General features: G+C 39.1%; 1 protein-coding gene across 3 annotated transcripts in view; it reads left to right on the plus strand.

Moving 5' to 3' along the window:
* Fyb1 (FYN binding protein 1) overlaps nt 1-21,267 on the plus strand; it is a 155,043-nt gene that overhangs the window by 19,288 nt on the left and 114,488 nt on the right. Inside the window, exon 1 of one of the 3 annotated variants that reach the window (XM_048802868.1) lies at nt 19,827-19,946. The exons of the other annotated variants lie outside the window; for them this stretch is intronic. The gene's annotated coding sequence lies outside the window, so the exon portion shown is untranslated. Of the gene's footprint in view, nt 1-19,826; nt 19,947-21,267 lie in introns of those variants that run through there. 3 annotated transcript variants of the gene reach the window in all.

The following is a 21,267-nucleotide window of genomic DNA, read 5'->3' on the forward strand; positions in this document are numbered from 1 at the left end:
TGACCTGGTTTCCCTCTCCACTTTTTTAGGTGTTCTGCATATTAAATGAGCTGATATGCATTTTGATATAAATAGTCACACAAGGCTGGCTGGGTCCAGGGCCCAGGCTCCACACCTCTGTTTTACTCTGTCTTGAATGAAATTCTGCTGTTTCTATTCTGCTCCTCCTTGTTTTGCCTTTTGTCACACAGCTATACAACATGGGCATTCTTATCCTTTCACTTCACATAGATCTGTAACATCTTTTTCATAACCAAGTAATATTCCCACATCTACGTATACTGCATGCTGTCTCAATTATCCCCTCCCTAAGAACTTGTAATTTTTGCTTTTATGTTATGAAATTCTCTTTCAGCTCTCAGAATTATTTCCAGTGGGGGCCTAAGAGAGAAGCCCATGTGAAAAGAGTGTGTGGCAGTATAATTTGGAGCTCATGTAGGAGGAAATATTTTCATTTCTCTTGGAAAGGGATTGTGGTATAAACTCATAAGGTTTATAATACTGTTAAGGAAAAAATAGCTATTTCAGCCAAATGATCATAGGGTGGATTTCCCACTAGGGTCGTCTATATTATAAGTAACACTGTGAATGGCCTTTTAAGGTTGTACAGAACACAATTCATTCAACTCATTCCTTTGTCTGCCAAGAACCACCCTTAGAAATTAAGGGAACTAGCCTGGTGCAGAGGCACACTTCTGTAATCCCAGCAGCTCAGGAGGCTGAGGCAGGAAGATTGTTAATTCAAAGCCAGCCTTAGCAAAAGAGAGTTGGTAAGCAACTCAGTGAATCCCCATCTCTAAATAAAACACAAAATAGGGCTGGGAATATGGCTCAGTGATCAAGTGCTCCTGAGTTCAATCCCCAGAACCAAAAAGAAAAGAAATGAGGAGAACTTAGGCAATAGATTAGAACTCCACCCCCACACTCCCATCCTTTACCTCACTTCTCTCCTATTTTACCACCATCCATCACTCTAGGTTCTAAGGAATAAGAGAAAGAGGAAATGGGAGAGATGAAGGTGGGAATTATTGGGAAGATGAAGAAAATGAGCTGAGCTAAGGAGATGCAGCTTCAGAACCAGACAGGAATTGAAGATTATGTTCCCTTCTACCTTGACCATCTCTCAGATTCAAGAATTGGGGAGACCCTTGGGTGGCAGTACATCTTTTAGAGTGATCCAGTGACACTCAGGTCTCCATGAGCAAGTTGAGTGGCCCACAAGGCATGGCTGGTGCAGAAATATTCAACAAGGCTGTCCCTACGAGAAGCTTCTCATGTGATAGGAGGGGCTCTGTTTTAAAGCTCAGCTGTCAGAAACAAGAAATAAATCAAAGAACCGCCCTAATGCCTTCCCTGTGGGCTTTATAAAACTCTCTAAACCATGTTAACGTATTTTCTACTTGTTATTATTCTGGCCAAGCCCCTAAACTGACTGCTGATCTGATGGTGGTGGTTGTAGAGATGATATAGAGAAAGGATCCTCCTCCCTCTTCTTCACCTGAGTAAGAGTTCTCTGTTAGACTTCATGGTCCTCATCCAGCATTTCCATCACACAATTTCTTTCTTTCTTTTTTTTTTTTTTTTAGGTATAGATGGACACAACACAATGCCTTTATTTTTATGTGATGCTGAGGATCGAACCCGGGTCCTGCCCGTGCTAGGCGAGCGCTCTACCACTGAGCCACAATCCCAGCCCCACACAATTTCTTTTTATTGTCACTTCCACAGTAAGCAAGTGGGTCAGTCTTCTGGTGGGAATCCTTGATTGTAGAAAGCATATCCCCTGCAATTTTTAGGTATTGCTGTTTTTCTGTGAACAAATTATTCTTAACTTACTATGAACAAATTATTCTTAACTTCATTAAATACATTGATCTTTGCCAAGATGTACTTAGGGGATTTTTTTCTCCTTAGAGTGAATTCTTTAGGAGAGGCCCAAAGGAAGAAACTAAAAATCAACCTAACAAAGTGTAGAGCATTTTTTTCCCTTCTTAGACTTCCTTAACATATATCCCCCAGTCATTTTACATACACACACATACATATACCCACATACATAATGCATGTGATGTATGTAATATATATGTGCACATACATATACACATACACATGCAGAACTTCCAATAAATATTGCTTATTTATTTTTAAATTTTTTTAAACACAATGTAAACTTTACCACCTTAACTATAGTAAAGTACACAGTTTGGTGGCATTAACTATGTTCACCTAGTTGTGTGCATTGTACATGTCCTTAGTTTAGGGCAACAAGTTATTCTTAATCTGGATGCCATCAGCCTCTGTGTTGGTTATTCCTCCCATATCTGTATGATTGGTTCATGCCTAATGCTTCTCTATCTTTGTCTAAATTGAGGATAAATATAATTAGTAGAATAGACTCAAGACAAAGAGACAGAAATAGGTTCATATCAACATCCTCTGAATGGTATTTTAGCCAAATACTATATTCCATTGTTAATACAGATCACCTCCCTATGTAAGAAACCTCTCACCTTCTTTCCAATTTTGTTTTTCCAACTAGTTATTTGCATGAATACTTCATATTCACAGCAACAGAGGTATTCAAAGTCTCCCAAACTGGCTCCCTTTCCCACCAGTACGCCCATTTTGTCTTGAAGAATAAAAACACTATAGTCATTTTAACTCTTTCTTCCCTTTTCTCCTTATATCTGGTCTGACACTAAGCCTCCTGTTCAGTGATTGTCAGAATTTCCCATGTCACACCCACACAGGAGATGACGGCATTTGAGTACTTGAGTGAACAAAAATAAATAAATAAAAAGGCTACTCATGCCTGGAAGCAGTTGCTTGGTGGGGCAGTGTCCCCCAAAGTCCCCAAGGCCATAGTGGATCAGGATTTCAACTACCTGTAACACCTGGGCACACACCAATTGGAAAGCTCAAATTTAATCCAATTTCTTCAAAATACCTCTTATATTTGCTTCTTTATTTTTATTTCTGCAGCTACTTTCTCAAGGCCACCATCTCATACTTGGATCATTATAACAGCTACCTAAATGCTCTCTTAACTTGCGCTAAAATGTATCTTCTCTGGTGCCACTGGATGACCTACCTAACAAGTGCTTTTGGCATCAACTGACAGTTGTTTCCAATTACCTATGATGGTCCAACCCTATTTTTTTTTCAGGATAATTTTCGCTCATGTGATAATCCTTTGGTTATTCTTTATAACTTTCTGATTCTTCCCTTATTATGTAACTGTCTGCATCTTCATCATCATCTGTCCAGCTCTGCTTGGAATCCTTGATTGTAGAACCTGTATCCCCTGTAATTTTTAGGTATTGTTGTTTGTCTGTAAACATGACATCTCAAATTCTGAAGTTTTACCAAAGCATTGTAGTTCCTCTGCCTGCATATGCCACACCACACTACTCTCAAAGAGATTTGATGTTAATTAATGTACTTTATTTTCTGTAATTTCTCTCACTCTTTTGCCAGAGTTACTTAATAGTTATTTTTCTGTTCTTGAATTACTATAATATTAAAAATCTCTAATACTTCCTTCAGTTATTAAAGTCCAGAATGTCCAGTAAGTTTTCTAAGACACATTAGTCTCTTTAAATTAGAGATCTAGTTCCATAGATCATCAAGTTATTTTCAAACCTATTCTTCATTTTAGAGCAAAGGAAGCAGTATGTTAATTCCCTCATTGATTCATGCTTGAGCTTTAACAACACAACTAAAATATCCCTTGGCACACCTGGAATTCATCCAGTATCTGAGAGGCTTAGAAAACAAACAGGTATCTTTTGGTCCTGGTGCTCTCAAACTGCATTACCCAATGCTATAACCACTAGCCATATGTGGCTGTTTAAATTTTAATTCATTAAAATTAAATTATCTGTGTGCAGTGGTGCACACCTGTAGTTGCAGCACTCAGGAGGCTGAGATGAGAGGGTCACTGGAGCCCAGGAGTTCAAGATCCCCCTGGATAACACAGTGAGACTCTTTTTCTAGAAAGAAAGAAAGAAAGAAAGAAAGAAAGAAAGAAAGAAAGAAAGAAAGAAAGAAAGAAAGAAAGAAAGAAAGAAAGAAAGAAAGAAAGAAAGAAAGNGGAAGGAAGGAAGGAAGGAAGGAAGGAAGGAAGGAAGGAAGGAAGGAAGGAAGGAAGGAAGGAAGGAAGGAGAAATTAGAGGTTCTATTCTTCATTTGCACAAGCCACATTTCAGATGCTTGATAGTGGGATGTAGTCAGTGGCTACAACATTGGACCACACAAATATAGGACTTTTCTATAATTACAGAAAATTGTCCAAAGTATTGGATAATACTGCTCCAGGAACTTATCAACAGTTAGGTCTTTTTTTTGAGAAATACATATTTAATGTTATTTATGGCAACTGATGTTATATTAGCTACAGGGTTTTGTATCTATTTAATAGTTATCATGCATTAGGATTTTCCTCATCATTTATTCATTCAGTGAAACACTTAGTTCCTAATATGTGCTTTAAAAAGTTCTAACAAGTGTGTATGCAATAAAAAATGACAGCTCCTATATAGCTACTTGGTCATCGGCACCATGATATGGAAAAAAAAAAAACAACGGTTTAAGCAGCATAAAGAGACCAAAATGATTCTATAAACAAGTAGTCTGTCTATGTTTCATGATTTGGGCCAAAAACGCTAAATGTAAATCTATGGCAAATTGTTAACACCCCCTCTGTTCCTGCTTGGACAGCTGTGGATGACATCTGCATCAAATCAGCCAAGAGCTATTTATTTTTGAAATATGCATTCACCCCTTTCTAAGCCCAAAGGGTAAAAATGTCACCTTTGTTCATTTCTCAAGAAAAATATTAAGATCTTGCACTGGCTGTGAAAGGAAAAGCTCTCCTCAGAGTGTTCCCTGTAATTCCCTCTTCATCTCATGCTTTCTGACAATCACCATTTCTTGCCTCTGTTCTTAGCTATGATCTGAACAGGAAAACAATTCCTTTTCTCCACAAGCCACGTTGGCCTCTTCTCTTACAGGGAATTTTAATGAATATTGAGCTCATGTTTATGAATTAGATGATTTTGGATTTTGTAATTGTTTCCTTGTATTTCAAGGGCTGTGGGCTTCTTTTCACAATAGGACTGTTAGAGGCAATTGGAACCCCATTACTAGGACATAGCTCAAAGGGAGACAACCAACGTGTGTGTGTGTGTGTGTGTGTGTGTGTGTTGAAAGAGAGAGAAAGGGGGAGAGAGAGAAATGCCCACCTGTAAGTCTTTTTCTATTTTTTTTTTTATTTTTTAGTTGTAGTTGGATACAATCCTTTTATTTTATTTATTGTTTTATGTGGTGCTGAGGATCAAACCCAGGGCCTCAAACATGCTAGGCGAACGGTCTACCACTGAGCCACTATCCTAGCCCCACCTAGAAGTCTTTAGAAGCATAAATTCAATTAAAACCACAAACTACCTTGAACACTTACCCTTTCCCAGCCTTTTCATAGTTTTACACAATCAGACCAGCCGACAGAGTGCTGCTATGACTACGGAGTGAGCATAAGATGCTATTAGATGACCTCAAAATAAGCCTGGAGGTCACACATTTGTAGTCCACAGTTACATACTTGAAGTCTCAGCCACAGATAACAGGAACCCTCGCACCTTCGAGAAATACATCAGGCACATGTGAGCTAGAGAAAGACCAGAGCAGCGGTTCTCAAAGTGTAGCCAAAGGTCCCTGGGAACCACCTTTCCCCTTCTGACAACCCCCAAGGTCCAAAATACCTACAGAATAATACGAAGTTGCCATTCGATTTTTCATTCTCATTCTCATATGAGTACTCAGTGGAATTTTCCAGAGACAGCACCATTATCTAAAAAAGCTATTAAGATATTCTGTCCTTTACCAACTCCGTATATATGTGAGGCCATATCTTTATATACTTCATCTGAAATAGCATGTCACAACAGAGTGAATGCAGAGCCGACATGGGAATGCAGCTGTTTTCTATTACACCCAACTTTAAAGACATTTGTGAAACTGTAAAACGATGCCATGCCACACACTCAAGTTTTCATTTTGGAAGATATATTTTTCAAAGTGCATCATTCTTGTTAGTATGTAAAGTTTATTATTATTTTTAAATGGATTAATAAATCAATGAAAATTTTCTCACTCATTACCCACATTAATAAAGGCTCTCTGGAGTCCTCCAATAAATTTTGAGTATTCAAAGCTGTCTTGAAACTAAAGAGTTTGAGACCACTGTGCTAGAATATGACCTGTGTAAGAAAGAAAGAAAAAAAGCAAATAGAAAGAAGCCTGTTTCTAGGCCAACCAGACGGCTCTGCTGAGGATGCCTACCATGGCTTTTCTCCCCATCAACTAATTATCCACAGTTTTTTGGAGGCTACATCTAAGTCTTACTTTTTCTTATAAACCAAACTATTGATTTGCCCAGCCAAATATTTCTAGCTCTTTGCAGTTGCATACAAACTCGTTTATTTTTTTTCATAGAATGTTTACTTTTAAACTTCCCACTTGCAATAGCTTCAAATGAGGATTTAATGTTAATGTGAGAAGGTGGTTGTGTCTGTTGGCAGCCTGGGCTGAGGTTGGATATTTGGTAACAGCATGTGAATGCTGCTTCTGAGGCCTGCTGCAGGACAGCTGTGGGTTATTGCAAAAAGAATGGATAGCCTGCTGCTCAAATTGTCCCCAACTTTCTGGTAGCTTGTTATTTTTTTAGTTTCACATAACTTTTATTTTTAGGTAGTATGGGCTAATGCTACCAGGAAGGCTTACATAAAATTGATCCTGATTTGGTATAAGAATGCAATGTTCATTTTGATCAAAGCTGACTACTAAAGGCAATTGATATGCATGTGTATGTATGTGGATGTGGATGCTCTTAAATAGATATCATTCACTCTCCCACTTTCAGCCACTCTTATCTTTGGCTTAGAGAAAGTTCACCCTTGTCCATTGCAACACAGTAACCCATTTCTCAAAAGCTAAGGATGATAAGCAGTTCTGCATCCCTGTAGCTTCTCTTCTGTCTTAAACCTGCTTGCAATCACTTTTCAAGACCCATCCCCTATGTGAAAAGCTGCTGTTACATCAGTGACCCAACCTTACCTAGACCCTTTTCAAAGGCTGATGAAGCAGTGGTCTCATGACAGAAGCTCAACTGGACAGGCTGTGGCTGGGACATGCTGACTCTGTGGGAACTTGGACTTCCCTATCTCAGCTCTTCCCTTTGTGAAAAAGAAATACTCTATACCTCTGCTCACCCCGTGGCTATGGATGAATTTTGAGACTATTTCGCCTCTGAGCTTCTTCTTACCACTTACCACTTTCTCCATTGCTTACACTGTCCTCCTCATCTTCATCCCACCAAATCCTACTCATTCTTCAAGCAGCACTTCAGGGTCCCTCCAATGTGTAACAATTTCTCATAACTACTCTACTTATTTGATGCCTACAATATACTGCTCTGTAAGTCATTGTACTATCAATTTTCCAGAAATACATCATTTGTTTTGCCAAACAGCCTGACTTTCTTGAGAGTAGAGGTTTTATCTTAACTAACTTTTACCATAGCACCCAGTAGAAAGTTTGTCACCCAAAAGGTACTTAATACATTCAGTGCGCACTCATTGTGTGCCAAGATCTATGCCAGGTACTTTAGAATGCATTTTCTAATTTAATTTGTGAACTTGAGGCTCAAAATGGTGAGGTGATTTTCCAAGGTAACATGGAAATCCAGGAACAACAACAGCTGGGCCGGCAGGTAGAACTATTGGACCCTGAGCTAAGTACTTCTATTTTATCCGCACTGCCTTCCCCAATAAATACTTCTTTGCTAATAGCTCTTGCTGCTCGCTATCTGTATCTTCCTCCTTATTCTAATCAATAAACATTACAATGAAACTTGAGTATGGTTTCCTTTTAAAATGAAAAGCTATCTGTACAAGATCACTGTGTTAGCTTTCCATTGCTGTGACAAAATAACTAAGATAAACAAAGGAAGAAAAGGTGTAGTTTGGCTCAAGGTTTCAGAAATCAGTCTATGGTCACTTTACATGTTGCTTTGGGGTCTGTTGTGGCATACTACATCATGGAAGGAGTTATGTTAAAGAAGGCTGCTCACCTTGTGGTGGCCAGCAAGCAAAGAGACAAGTAGGGGCTGGAGTCCCAGTATTTCCTTAAGGGCACACAAACGATGACCTAACTTCCTCTCTCTAGGCCCCACCTAGGACATAAGAGGGTTGGAGTGGAGGAAATAAGTGCTAACAATCCCTATTACTACTAAAGCAATTTTAATTTGTACATTTTAAATAGAGATTTCCTCTGAAAGAAAGTCTTCCACAGTTTTTAAAACTTTTGAAATCTGCTATAACCTAGTCTCAGATCTTGGGTACTGTTGCTTTGATGGGCATCCCTCTCAGCAAAGACATTAAAATATGGCCTAACCATTGCTATCTGCCCCACAGATTGGAGAAAACACCAAGCACTGATTTAGGCAGGGCTTTCCCAGAACAACTATGCAGCTAAGAGAACAAACTCAACTCATCAATTCTATAACAAAAAAAATGCCACAGAGTTCTACGTGCGCCAAAATATTTCCTCCATTGGTCAGATATGGCAATGACTGAGTACCTACCCAAATGGCCTGGGGGTCTAAGAATCAGAAACTCCAGAGGCTGCAACTTCAGCAGAACAGTACTGCATTTAGGGAATCAGAAGATGGGAGGTCAAACCAGTCTGAACTGAACCTAATTAGTTATTTATTTCTCTGCACCTGTGTTTGCTGATCATGGGAATGGAGATGAGAATTCTTATTTCACATCTTTAACAGGTTTTAAATAAATGTCTTCTGAATAGGTGGGTGGATATGTAGATTGATGGACAGAGAGGCAGGTGGATGGAAGAATAGTCTTGTTGGGAGGGGGAGGTTTGAGTGATGAAGATCTGTAGGCACTTGAGAAGTAATGGAAATTTTTACTACTTCAGTACTGGCTGATGTTATGCGAGGAAAACCATAAACTTCTCTTTTTTTTCTAACCCCATAGCAAATGAGGCCAGAAAAGTCTATTTTAATTTTTCTCTGTGCTAGTACAAATTTTCAGTTAAAAGATGAATGAGGGGCTGGGGCTGTATCTCAGTGTCTGAGTGCTTTGCCTAATGTGTGAAAAACTGGCTTCAATCCTTAGCATCACATAAAAATAAACAAAACAAGAGCATTCTATGCATGTACAACTACAAAAAAAAATTTAAAAAGATGAATAAATTCTGAAGATATAATGTGCAGCAGAGAAACTATAGTTAATAATAATGCATTGTATACTTGAAATTTGCTGAGAGAGTAGATCTTAAGTGTTCTGACCACAAAAGAGAGAGAGAGAGAGAGAGGTAACTATGAGTTACCTTTATATAGAGTGATGGGTATGTTAATTAGCTTGATTGTGATAATCACTATATATATAAATAATATACACCTTAAATATATACAGTATTATTTGTCAATTATACCTCCATAAAGCTGTAGGAGAAAACAAAGAAAAAACAAATAACAAAAAGAAAATCCATCATTAATGACATGCAAAATGCTTCTGACACTTTATCTTCCTGCTTCCATGTTTAAGGACCCTCATGGTTACATTGACCCATTCAGATAATGCAGGATAACCTCCCATGTGAAAGTTTATAATCACTTTCTTGAAAATTACTGTTTGTCATGTAACACATTCACAGTTACAGAGATTTGGAGGTAGAAGTCTGGGGTGGGGCTTGTTTTCTCCCTCACTGTAGGATGGTTTTGATTGTACTGGAAACACCACAAGGTAGTTTAGAAATTCTTGATCCTGGGCTCCAACAAATTCTGCTTAGATTGTCTGCAAACTGATATAGCTCAGATCAGTTATTAGTCTCTGCTAATGGCCAATGGCTAATTTCTGCTTGGATTTTTTTCCATTTATGGCCACTGTCATCACACAGCAGAGCCTGGTATTCCAGAACAAAGAACTTTAGTGCTATATATACATAGTGTTATGGTTTGGATGTGAAGTTTCCTCCCAAAGCTCACGTGTGAGACAGTGCAAGAAGAGGAGAAATGATTGGGTTGTGAGAGTCTTAACCCAATCAGTGAATTAATTCCCTGATAGGGATTATCTGAGTGATAGCGTGTGGCTGGAGGATATAGGAATTAGGGTGTGGCTTTGAGATATATATTTGTATCTGGAAAGTGGAGTCTCTCTGTTTCCTGATCACACTGATGTGAGCTACTTCCCCCCACCACTCTCTCCCTCCATGATATTCAGCCTCACCTCAAGCCCCAAGGAATGCAGCCAGCCTTCTATGAACTAAGACCTTTGAAACTGTGAGCCCTCAAATAAACTTTTCCTGCTTTAAAAGTGTTCTGGTCATATCTTATTTAGTCACAGCAGGAAAAAAAAAAGCTGAATAAAACATAACTATTTGCCTCCATTCTGCACCTAGGGATGGTGTCCACTCAGTTACAACTCAACCAGGTCCACGGTCCAGGTCCAAAGTCAAGTCTACCCTTGAATAAGGGAGTATCATCCTCTTTTTATTAAAACACTCAGTTTACCATTTCAGGGATCCAAAGTTCCAGCATCCTGATGCGGCGAGCTCCAGCCCCAGTGGCATCCCAGCCGATGAGGTTAGACATTCAGACATGACTTGGTCCTTGGTTGCAGATACCTCTGACACACAGAGATGAGACTCTCTGCCACCATAAAAGAAAAGCCCCTTCCTTCACTATCCCATTTCATTTTCAAACATTGCTGAGAATTAGAATGGACAAATGATCAAACTAATTTTATAATGAAAGAAGGCTGTATTTAGCTAAAATCTCAAAGAAGCCATCAATAGTGGTGTTATAATTGTATTTTAAAATATTATTAGCTTGTAGAATCAAAAATGGGGGAGATTATATCATAAGTGTGGGATCTTGCTTTATTACCTTGCAGAGTCCAAAAAAGAAGAAAAGGAAATTATATCATATATAAAAATGAAAGAGCTCATATATTTTTGTCTTTTATTTTAATTTGTTAACCTCTTTGTTCAGCTGCTAGAATATTAAGGGGGAACACTACATTTGAAAACATTGACCCTAGTAATTTAACATTAAAGTTTCTGGCTGTTAGTATTTAGAAAAACAAGAACCTGTGATTTTACTTCCTCTTCCTTAAGTTCTGAAAAAAACTAACATCACATGGCTGTAGGTGACAATTTTTCTAATGTTGGCATATCTATGGTATAACGGGAAATCTTTGACCCATAAGAAGTTAAAATAACCTTCTCATTGTTTGATTGGTTTTGAGGAATTTTGAAAATAGAGGGGGAAAAAACAACAATTTATCTATCACCAGGAATTGGTAAGGATTTTTGTCATGTTTGCTTAAAGTCTTTTCTAATATAAAAGAATAAATAATATATAAAGTTGAATTCCAAACATCATTATTCTGGGTCTATTTCCCACTGTTACCTCCCAAAGACCGTTCTATAATAATTTTACTGAATTTCTTCGGGGACTGCTTCTTTATCTACCAACCAAGGTCAGTCCTGCCCAAGCTGAATTGTGTGGCCAGGACCTCAAGTCCCAGAAAACGAAGAAAATGTTATTGATCTGGTTAAAAGTCATCCTGTGGGATGGGGTTTTGGCTCAGTGGTAGAGTGCTTGCCTGGCATGCATGAGGCACTGGGTTTGATCCCCAGCACCACATACAATTAAATAAATAGATAAAGGTATTATGTCCATCTACAACTAAATATATATATATATTTAAAAAGTCATCTTGCACTGCTGAGTCTTTTGCCTCTTATCCCATTCTGGCCACTGGTCTGGGGAGATGCATTATATGTGTGCCAAGAATAGACATTTTCACAGGTTGGCCAACCCTACTGTTCCCTGCTCTCTCAAAGTAAATGGACTTCCCCAGTGGAAGATACTTTTGAGTTAGTCTTGTGCATTTCAAGAGACACAATTATACAAAGAACGAGCCTGGAGAGTTCCAAAGGCTCATGATGTGCATATTATGGGTTGCAAACCTAGTGATTGCTGAGATCAGGCTGGTGATCAAAATGAGGGAAGCAGTTACAGGAAACTGTGGAGGCTTTTCAGAGTTCCAGCAAATTGTTGCACTGGGAAATCAGGCTTTTCACAGAAACCCAGAAATTTGAATCTTTGAAGGTGAGATCAATCTAGTATTCACATCGTTGTTTCAAAGTTCAAAACTATAAAAAAGCTTAAACCGTAATATAGAAAACATTTTCATCCCCTTCACCTAGGTTCACCCAAAATTATAAAAATTTTGCCACATTATGTGTGTACATAAATTATTTCCTAGGCCATTTCAAGGTAAATTGTGCAAATCATGACAGTTCATTCTTAGTATTTCCAGCATGCATCTCTTACGAGTATTCTCCCACTTAACCTGAGTATTATTAGCAAACCTGCAAAACATTAACAACTTATCATTTAACTGCCCATATTGAAAGTTCTCTGATGGTCTCCAAACTATTTTCTAATCTTTATTTGTACAAGCCAGGATTAAATCAAGATTAACATATTGTATTTGACTATTATGTATCTTTGGAATCTTTTGATCTAGATAATTTCTCCATCTGTTTATATTTTCAAAGCTATTTTTAATGGTTGGTGGTGAATATGATTTACATGAACGTGAATGTGTTCTTATGTATGAATGTATGTGCTCTCTCTCTCTCTCTCTCTCTCTCTCTCTCTCTTTCACACACACACACACACACACACACACAGCAATAAAAGCAGGTATAAAGTTCAGCCTTATGCAGTGGGTTGTATTTTCTTTATTCAGGTGTAGTCTATCAAAAGTTAATATGGATTTTGATCCATATTGGTGTGTTCTCTTATCAGGCATTGAAAGATAAAAGATAGAAAATTCCTTCTTTCACTGATATTTAATGAAGACCTGAGCACCTGACCTCATACTCTATTTTAAGGATGACAGAGGAAAGACACTTGGGGGAGTGAGGTAGATAAGTAGATATAAATGAAGGTTGCTGGACTCCTCCCTAAACCTACTGAATCCAGATTTTGCACTTTAAAAAATCACCTCCTGTTATTCTTATGAACACTAAAGTTTGAGGACTATTCTTTTAAAGAATTACAGACAAACTAAGAACAGGACTCTAACTGGACAACTTCTAATGGAACCAAGATGTAAATATCCTAACACATGATGCAGTCAGTATTCTAAGAGGCAAGAGGGAGGATCAGAGGAGACTTAGGTGGGGGAGGTGATTAACCAGTAAAGAAGGAGGGGAAGAATGAGCCAACATGAGAGAAGAAGTAATGCCCTCTGCACCTGGACAGGTGGTAAGGGCTTATAAAGGAAAGCCTTCAGTGCCAAGTTACGGAGTTGGACTATTATTTTTCTTTCTGAAGAGCTGAAGAGCTAACAAATGGCTTTAAAGCAAACATGATCCAGTTGATCAAAGAAAGATCATAATGACAGTCCTGCCAAGGGAAGATTCGAAGCAGAACATTGAGATGGAAATGTCCAATATGATCACCTATTAGGAGAGCAGTAGTGAGAGTCTCAGAAGTAAGCACTGAAAGACCCATGAAAAGTCATGCAGCTGGGGCAGAACAGGACAAGGAGAGACAGCCTTTGGCTCAGACAGGGACCTCAGTACACATTGCATGCTGAACAAAGGAACTTGTTAACAAAATCAAATGGGTGGAACCAACTTGTGGGGAACACTGTGGTTTTGGCCAGAGACACCCTTGTGTCCTTTGTCCATTTCTAGTCTCATAATTTTTTTCTCTCTTCTCTTTTCACCAGTGGTCTGGTGGGTTCAAGAGAATTCATTGGGCCTGGGGAGAAATGATTAGAAAACTTAAACTTTAAGAAATTCATCTTTCATTTTCTATTTTTGTTTATATTTTATAGTAGATAACATACTCCTGAGATAATACATGTGTGTATTTGTTAAAAGAAAAACTTTGGTCAAAATAAATTATTTGAGCAAGAAATGAATCAGCAATCAGGTAGCAACCAGAACCAGAAGAGGTTCGGAGAGCTCACTAGAGCAGTGTGGGACAGCCTGCACAGACTACACTGGGAAAAAGGACCCAATCTGCTGGACTGGTCAGAGTGGTCAGACCAGTTAGACTGGAAAAACCCTAGTGAGAAGTTGATTGACAGTTGCTGAGTGCCAAAGTCCTAGTTTAGTTTCACTGTTTACATTGAGCTTTGGTTTGCCAGCATAGGACCTATTACACCTCCAGAGCCATCTCATCGTAATTTGGTCTTGCAATTATATTTGCTTATCTTGGGGTTCATTAATAAATATTCACATATTAAGATGTACACTCATATATTAAAATCTTCGATAGCTACTTTCCTGAAGGACAAAAGATCAGGAAAAGAAGGACCAAGAGAGAAGGGAGAAGCAGGTACAGTTCTTTTTCCCCTACATGTCCAAGATTGCTGACTCCTTTCATAAGTATTTTTTCCCCTAATAAAATCCCATTTGGCAAAACCCCCTGGAAGTTATTCAAATCCCTTATGCCTTTTCCTAATGAGAACGTGGCGTATTTCTAGAATTTTAGATGCTCAGAGGCGAAAAACTCCTTCACATTGACCAGATAGCTTCTTGTTTTTCTGAATAGCAAAATAAGGAACAAGTTGGGGAAGGAACAAGAACATTGAGATAAGAAGGAGGCAGGGCAGAGGAAAGTAGGAAAAAGCCACCTTTTCTTTTTCTTTTTTTTTTACATATCAAATCGGAGCCAGTCCTGCACCGTGATGGTTGAAATGTTTCTCTATGTGTGCATGAGTTTTGAGGTGAGGAAGAGGAAGTAGCTGCTAAAGTCAGGAAAAATAAGCAGAACCCTCTTTCTTTTATCCTCCTCTAAATAATCCATTCTCATTTTAATTACCCGTGTGTCTGGGCACAGAGTGGTTTCTGACAGTGGACAGTGAGCTCACTTGAGGAATGTACACCTTTGATGGACTGTGATCAAGATGCAATTGGCTTAAAGACAAAGCTCTTGACAAACAAACAGATGTCATCAGGGTGACATGAGCTTTCGAAAGGGCATGGATTAATTTGAACTTCATCTGCTACTCATTAATCTTGGCAGTGGCAAAGGCTTGGCTCCACTGCCAAATCCACTCCCTTGCTGAAGGAGCAGAGGTGGAACCCTCCCCAATTTGTCTTCAGGTCCCTGGAGTAAAGCAAACCCTCAGGACTGTGTTGAAGCCTGACCCAAAGCCAGATCATTTTCATTCCCAAACTCATGCGTGGTTATTTACTTATAATAAATAAGTATATTTATTTATAATAAATAAACTTCCTCTTTTTCTGAGGAAGTTACTGTAGTCTTCAATGGCACAGCAGAGCTGGCATGGCCATTGAAAACAGATGACCTCTTCTTGAAAGACAACTAGGGTAGACATCAATTTCATGTTGCTCACTCCTTTGAGAACAAAATATCAACTTCATCATTTTTTTAAGTTATGGGGAGTGTTATCATTGCTAAAGTGAGAACATAGTGTTAACGTTTTAAACGTAATAATTAAATATTGTACTTACGAAAATTTGTACTTACAAAATATTGTACTTATTTACTGTTTTTAGCAATGAAATGAGTACAATATTTAGAGAACAGAGAAGCAAGTATATTGAGAGGCAATATGATAAACGGGTCAACTCCTCAAAGTAGACATTTTGCTGATCAGTTGGTATAGGGTAGAGATGAGGGTGGAATAAGATAGGGATGTGGAAGAACCCAGTAATATAATAAAGATAGAAACCCTGGCACTCTAAGTAGGTCCTTGATGCCTGGAGTTGCAAGTTTAGAGTGATGCCTGAGAGTAAATTGGCTCCCCCATCTCCCCTACACCCCCATCCACTCCCCAATTATCCTACGTAGTGTTTTATTTCCTTGTGTTGTACAATAGAGCAGCTCAGGGTGGAGGAATAAAAGGCTAGTATTCATGTCCACAAAGAATGAACTATTCATTTAGATGTCCATCATTTGCTTAGAATTTCTCTTACGTGGGGGAGGGGAAGCCCTGAACATTTAATAAAACATCCTCAAGCTCTGAGGTGTTAGTTACAATTCTATAGCAGATGGAAGGCCTGTTATTTTATTTAAGAAAACTTTGAGGGACTTTACTTTTATTTAATTGCTTAGGTCTCCCTGTGATTTATGAAAGCCTTTAGTGAGGAATAGCCACAAAAATAATAAAAACCTCATATTCAAGTAGTAACCCAATTTTACATTATCGTTTTCTTTAGAAACATAATGCAAGCAATTCTTTCCAACTTTGCCTTCAATTAACACCGTCTAAAGAAGTATTGCATGTACAGAAAAATATGCCCCTAGCATTTTGTATTCTTTCCTCTAAATGAAGAGGGAAAATACTAGTGCTGCTACATGGTGTCCTGAAAATCTTAGGTTAGAAGACATTCTCTCTTTGCTGCATCTGACCATTCACAGAATGTGGACATCCTGGGAAGTGTCAATATCACTCTGAAGGGACATACAGTTATGGGGAAAGGTCCCAGAGCAACCTTGCAAAAGGACTTTAATCAAAACAGTGTAGATCCCAGTTTCCTTGGGAAGAAAAAGAGGCAGATGGTGGGGAAATAGAAACTGGCTACATTCTCAGCACTATCCATCATCACCTACCATGGTGAGCAGGGTGCTAGCTGGGCTTCCATTAGAAGACAAGGTCTGGGTGGGATGGGGAATGGAGCTCAGTGGTAGAATGCTTGCCTATGCTGCCTGAGATCCTGGTTTGAGACCCAGCATGACAAACACACACACAAAGAGGAGGTCCCTGTTTGCTTATTTCCCCATCTATGTCAGCATTCAGGTCTCCTGTTAAAATCTGAAATTTCTTGATTGAAAAAAAAACATCTATGGGGTATACATGAGGCCAGGTGTAGCTTGTTCAGTATCTCAAGTCCAGAAAGATGAGTTAATCTTTGAAGAAAATAATACTGAACTTGCTTTGCATTCTGGTGCACTGATTCATCAAGCCATATAGGCTTTTTTTTTTAAGTACATCAGAAAGTTTGGGAGGAGATACATTGGTCTTTGAAAATGGAACAGTTAAGTAGACTGATGAATAAGCTCTAAGAGTTATGCAGCTACAGAAACGAGATCCTAGTAAGACAAATTTCTGATTTTTTAATGATGTAATAAAAAATATATATTGAAAAACATGTTTTTGTTGGCTCAGAACATAGGTTGCACATATTTGGTCATATAGTAACAAATTTACACTGAAAATATTTTGTTTCTCTCATCCATTATAAGCCACATAACATACAGTGCCAAGGGAGAATCAAATGAGTTATCATCATATTATGTTATTATTGGTGTCAAACAATAATAGATTTGCCACATTGTTTACTTTATGAGTAAATATTTTATGAAAATTGGGACAATTGAGTACTTATTAACATGTAAATGGCTGTTCTCCCATGTATTTCAGGAATATGTCCTCCTATTATTAAACTCATCTCATGTCATTTTAGTTGATTAAATCTCCAACCCTATTCCTCTAACTTAAATTTTGTACTTCTTATTATCACCAAGAAACTTTTTATTAAATCTTCAAAACTTTTCAGGCACTGTCATTAAGCATAGCTACCATTTGTATCAAACAAAACATTCAAAATTTTAAATTGAAACTTTCTAAACGTATCTACTTTTTTTTTCCTCCGCCATTTTAGAAAGCAAAAGTTTTAAATGTATATACCTTAACATGCAGGTGATAAGAGACATAAATTGCTATCTTCCCTTTCCTAAGACAATTGTGTAAAAAAGCAACAGCTCCACAAACCAGCAAGTTGCAGTCATCCTGTAATAAATTAATTCATTCACAACTTGTATAACATGCCCTCTGTAGGCCAGGAATCAAATATACTATTGTGCTGACTCCCAAGGAGCTCAAGATCTGGTGGGAAAAGACAGACACAACTCTGATAATTAAAAGAGTGCAGAAAGCTGGTGGAAGGATGCCTGACCCAGGTTTATGGGACTGAGTTCAGAAGGAGGTGAAATCTACACAGGGCTTTGAAACATGAGTAGGAGTTAAAACAGTGCAAGAGAAGAGGGGAAGGGGAATTCCATGAAGGCAGGCCATGTTCTTTGTTTTGGTAGATTGTTTTATTTTGTTTGGGGCTTTGGAGGAAGGTGGGTGGAGGGGGGAAGAAATAGACAATTGTAAACTCCAACAAGGACTCATTCATGGCCTAAGATCAAGTGTCCTGTGTTGGGATCAAGTGTCCTCTTCTGCCTCTGCACTACAGCAATTCCTTCCTCATATTTTTTGGCCCTTTATTGATACTTTATTGATATTGATGAGTTTCTCACTCATCACAGTGTGACATGGTTACTTATGCATTCTAGTCTCATTGGTAGTTATGCTACAGGTTTGTCTGCAGTAAAAGAGGCCCAGGAAAGACTGAGTTTTAAAAGTTAAGCTTCTCTTCCTTCTCGTGTTCTCTCCCTCAGAGCTATCCAGCAAAAAGACACAGTAGGATTACTCCCAGTGCCAGGGACCAGTCTCCTTATATCTTCTGGCTCTGCCATTCCTAGGGTATTGCCCCGGTCATTGGTGGCCCAGAATGGCCCAGGCACCCACAGCAAGCCAACCAACGGGGGTGGGGGGCAGCATGATGAGCTCTACTGCAGAGCACCACCAAGAAGCTACATAAACCACTTCTGCTTAGAGCCCACTGACCAACACTTACTCACGTAGCCACATCTGATGGCTAGAGAAAATGCCTTAGATAGTTGTGTGCTTACTGGAAAGCAGAGCTTCTTAGGATAGAACAAGTCTCAGCAACCTTCTTCTGCAAAGGGCTAGATACTAAATAGTTCAGGCTGTGTACAGTCCTGTCAAGACATCATCTCCTCCTCCTCTTCTCCCTTCTCCTTCCTCTTATTTATTTACCATCCTTTGAAAATATAAAATCCATCTTTTTCTTAATAATAGGACAGATTTGGAAGGTGTGCTATAGTTCATGACCCCTATTGTGCACGAAGGGAAAGTCATGGTGGGAGGACAGTGGGTTTTTTCTCTGACCTAACTTCTACACGATCATAAACCACCACGAGGAAGACCCTGCCTTACTCAACTTTCTAGTCTGAGTAAAGTTCTTGGGCCACACAGTAGGTGTTTCATGTTTATGAATGGATGGATAGGTGGATGGATGGGTGGGAAGAAGAAAGGCAGAGGAAGTTAATTTAACAACCACAATATCTTAAAATTCCATTTAGTCCCAGTGGGAATCTCTGAACACTCCATTTTCTGTAGAGTTAGAAGAAAAGTCAGAAACGGAGCAGTAAGAAGTGAGTCCCTGGGCTCTCCAGGATATGCCCCATCCCCTCTCAGGTGATAGAGTCAAAAGCCCATGTCACCTGCAGCCCGCAGACATAGTTAGTGTTCCACTTATTGGAGTGGACCTTCCTAGAGCAGAGCCCCTCTCCTTGACAGCCACTGCAAATGACAGCCCTGGGTGTGCAGGGCAGTTATGGGACCCAAGGCTTTACAGGTTGCTCCCCTTGAATACCATAGTGGCAGGCAGGAGAGCCTTACTTTTTGCCTATTTAAATATCACATGCTTGTCGGGAATGTCAGCAAGAGCATGCAGGCTGAATAGACACTTTTTTAGTTTCCTCTTTCTCCTCCTTGCTCAATATCCTGAGGCCATAATAGAACATTTCTCTGGTCTGTCAGCCTGGCAGGGAGGGGTGGGGTGGTTCACTCAACCATCCCTCTGGGAAAACCCCTGCCAGGCTTCAAAACTGCCAATGCTCTTGGATTCTGCATGGAGAGCAAATGCAGCAGGCAAAAGTGAGGGGAACCCAGGCCTTTGCCTCGCGAAGACCCATTAAATGAGGCCACCCTACCACCTTCTTCTGCAGGAATCAGGTAACAGCTATGCCCAGGTTTCTTCTTTCAAAGAAATGTGCTAAGTTATACTGCAAGAAAAGATACCACCAGCCGGGTGCAGTGGCACATGCCTGTAATCCCAGCGGCTCTGGAGGCTGAGGCAGGAGGATTGCAAGTTCAAAGCCAGCCTGAGCAAAAGTGAGGTGCTAAGCAACTCAGTGAAACCCTGTATCTAAATAAAATACAAAATAGGGCTAAGGATGTGGCTCAGTGTTCAAGTGCCCCTGAGTTCAATCCCAGTACCAAAAAAAGAATAAAGAAAGAAAAGAGAGCACCTTCAAAATTTGACAGCGCAGGTTCTTCTAACTGAAAAACTAAAAAGAAAGGCATATTCTGTTGCAAAATAGCAGAAGAGATGGTCACCAGAAACTAAGACTCAGCCTCCTTGTAGCCAGAAGGGCTACAAGCCACGGGGCCAGGAGCATGCCTGTCACTTGCTCCTTTGTAACTGGAGAGGGCTTCTCTTGCACTGCAACCTGCGGTGCCCTGGTGTTAAATGATGTCTTGTAACAAAACCAGAGATGTGGCCCTATTCCTGCAGAGCTGGGCACACATGATTTAATTCACCCTGGCTCCTAACAAATGTGTGCTCAACCTTTTGATGAGGAAAAACTACTTTCAATTGTCCCCAAACCTTAAGATCTGAAGGGGGTGGAGATTCATGTGAGTTTTCTATACAAACCAGGAAAAGAAGCCTCACTGCCTTGAACCCTGCCTTCTTACAGCTGAACTTGGCAAACCAGATCAATGCTGACGAACAACTACAAGTCATCCACAGAAGCCTTTCAGAGCCACCAATAACTCCACATTTTGTTTGGAGATTTTGGTTCTCTTGTATGTATTGCTGCTGATTCATGAGGTCTTGTCTTTTCTTATTTTTTTTAACAAGATTAATAGGGAAGTAACTAAAAAAAAAAAAAAAAAACGGGCCTCTGACTCTGCCTTCTATGTGCTGTGTGACTCTCAGAGAGGTTTATATCATCTCTGTGTCTGAGTTTTCTCATCCTAAAAATGGGTATAAGATCTTCTTCTACTTCTCTTTTTAGGGTTTTGTAGTTTTCATTATATAAATCTTTTACCTCTTTTGTTAGGTTGATTCCCAAGTATTTTATTTTTTTTTTGAGGATATTGTGAATGGAGTGTTTTTCCTCATTTCCGTTTCAGAAGTTTTGTCGCTGATATACAGAAATGCCTTTGATTTATGCGTGTTGATTTTATATCCTGCCACTTTGCTGAATTCATTTATTAGTTCTAGTAGTTTTTTTGTAGACCCTTTTGGGTCTTCTAGGTATAGAATCAT

The sequence above is a fragment of the Marmota marmota genome, unplaced genomic scaffold, assembly GCF_001458135.2.
Source record: "Marmota marmota marmota unplaced genomic scaffold, marMar, whole genome shotgun sequence".
NCBI classification, from domain to species: domain Eukaryota; kingdom Metazoa; phylum Chordata; class Mammalia; order Rodentia; family Sciuridae; genus Marmota; species Marmota marmota.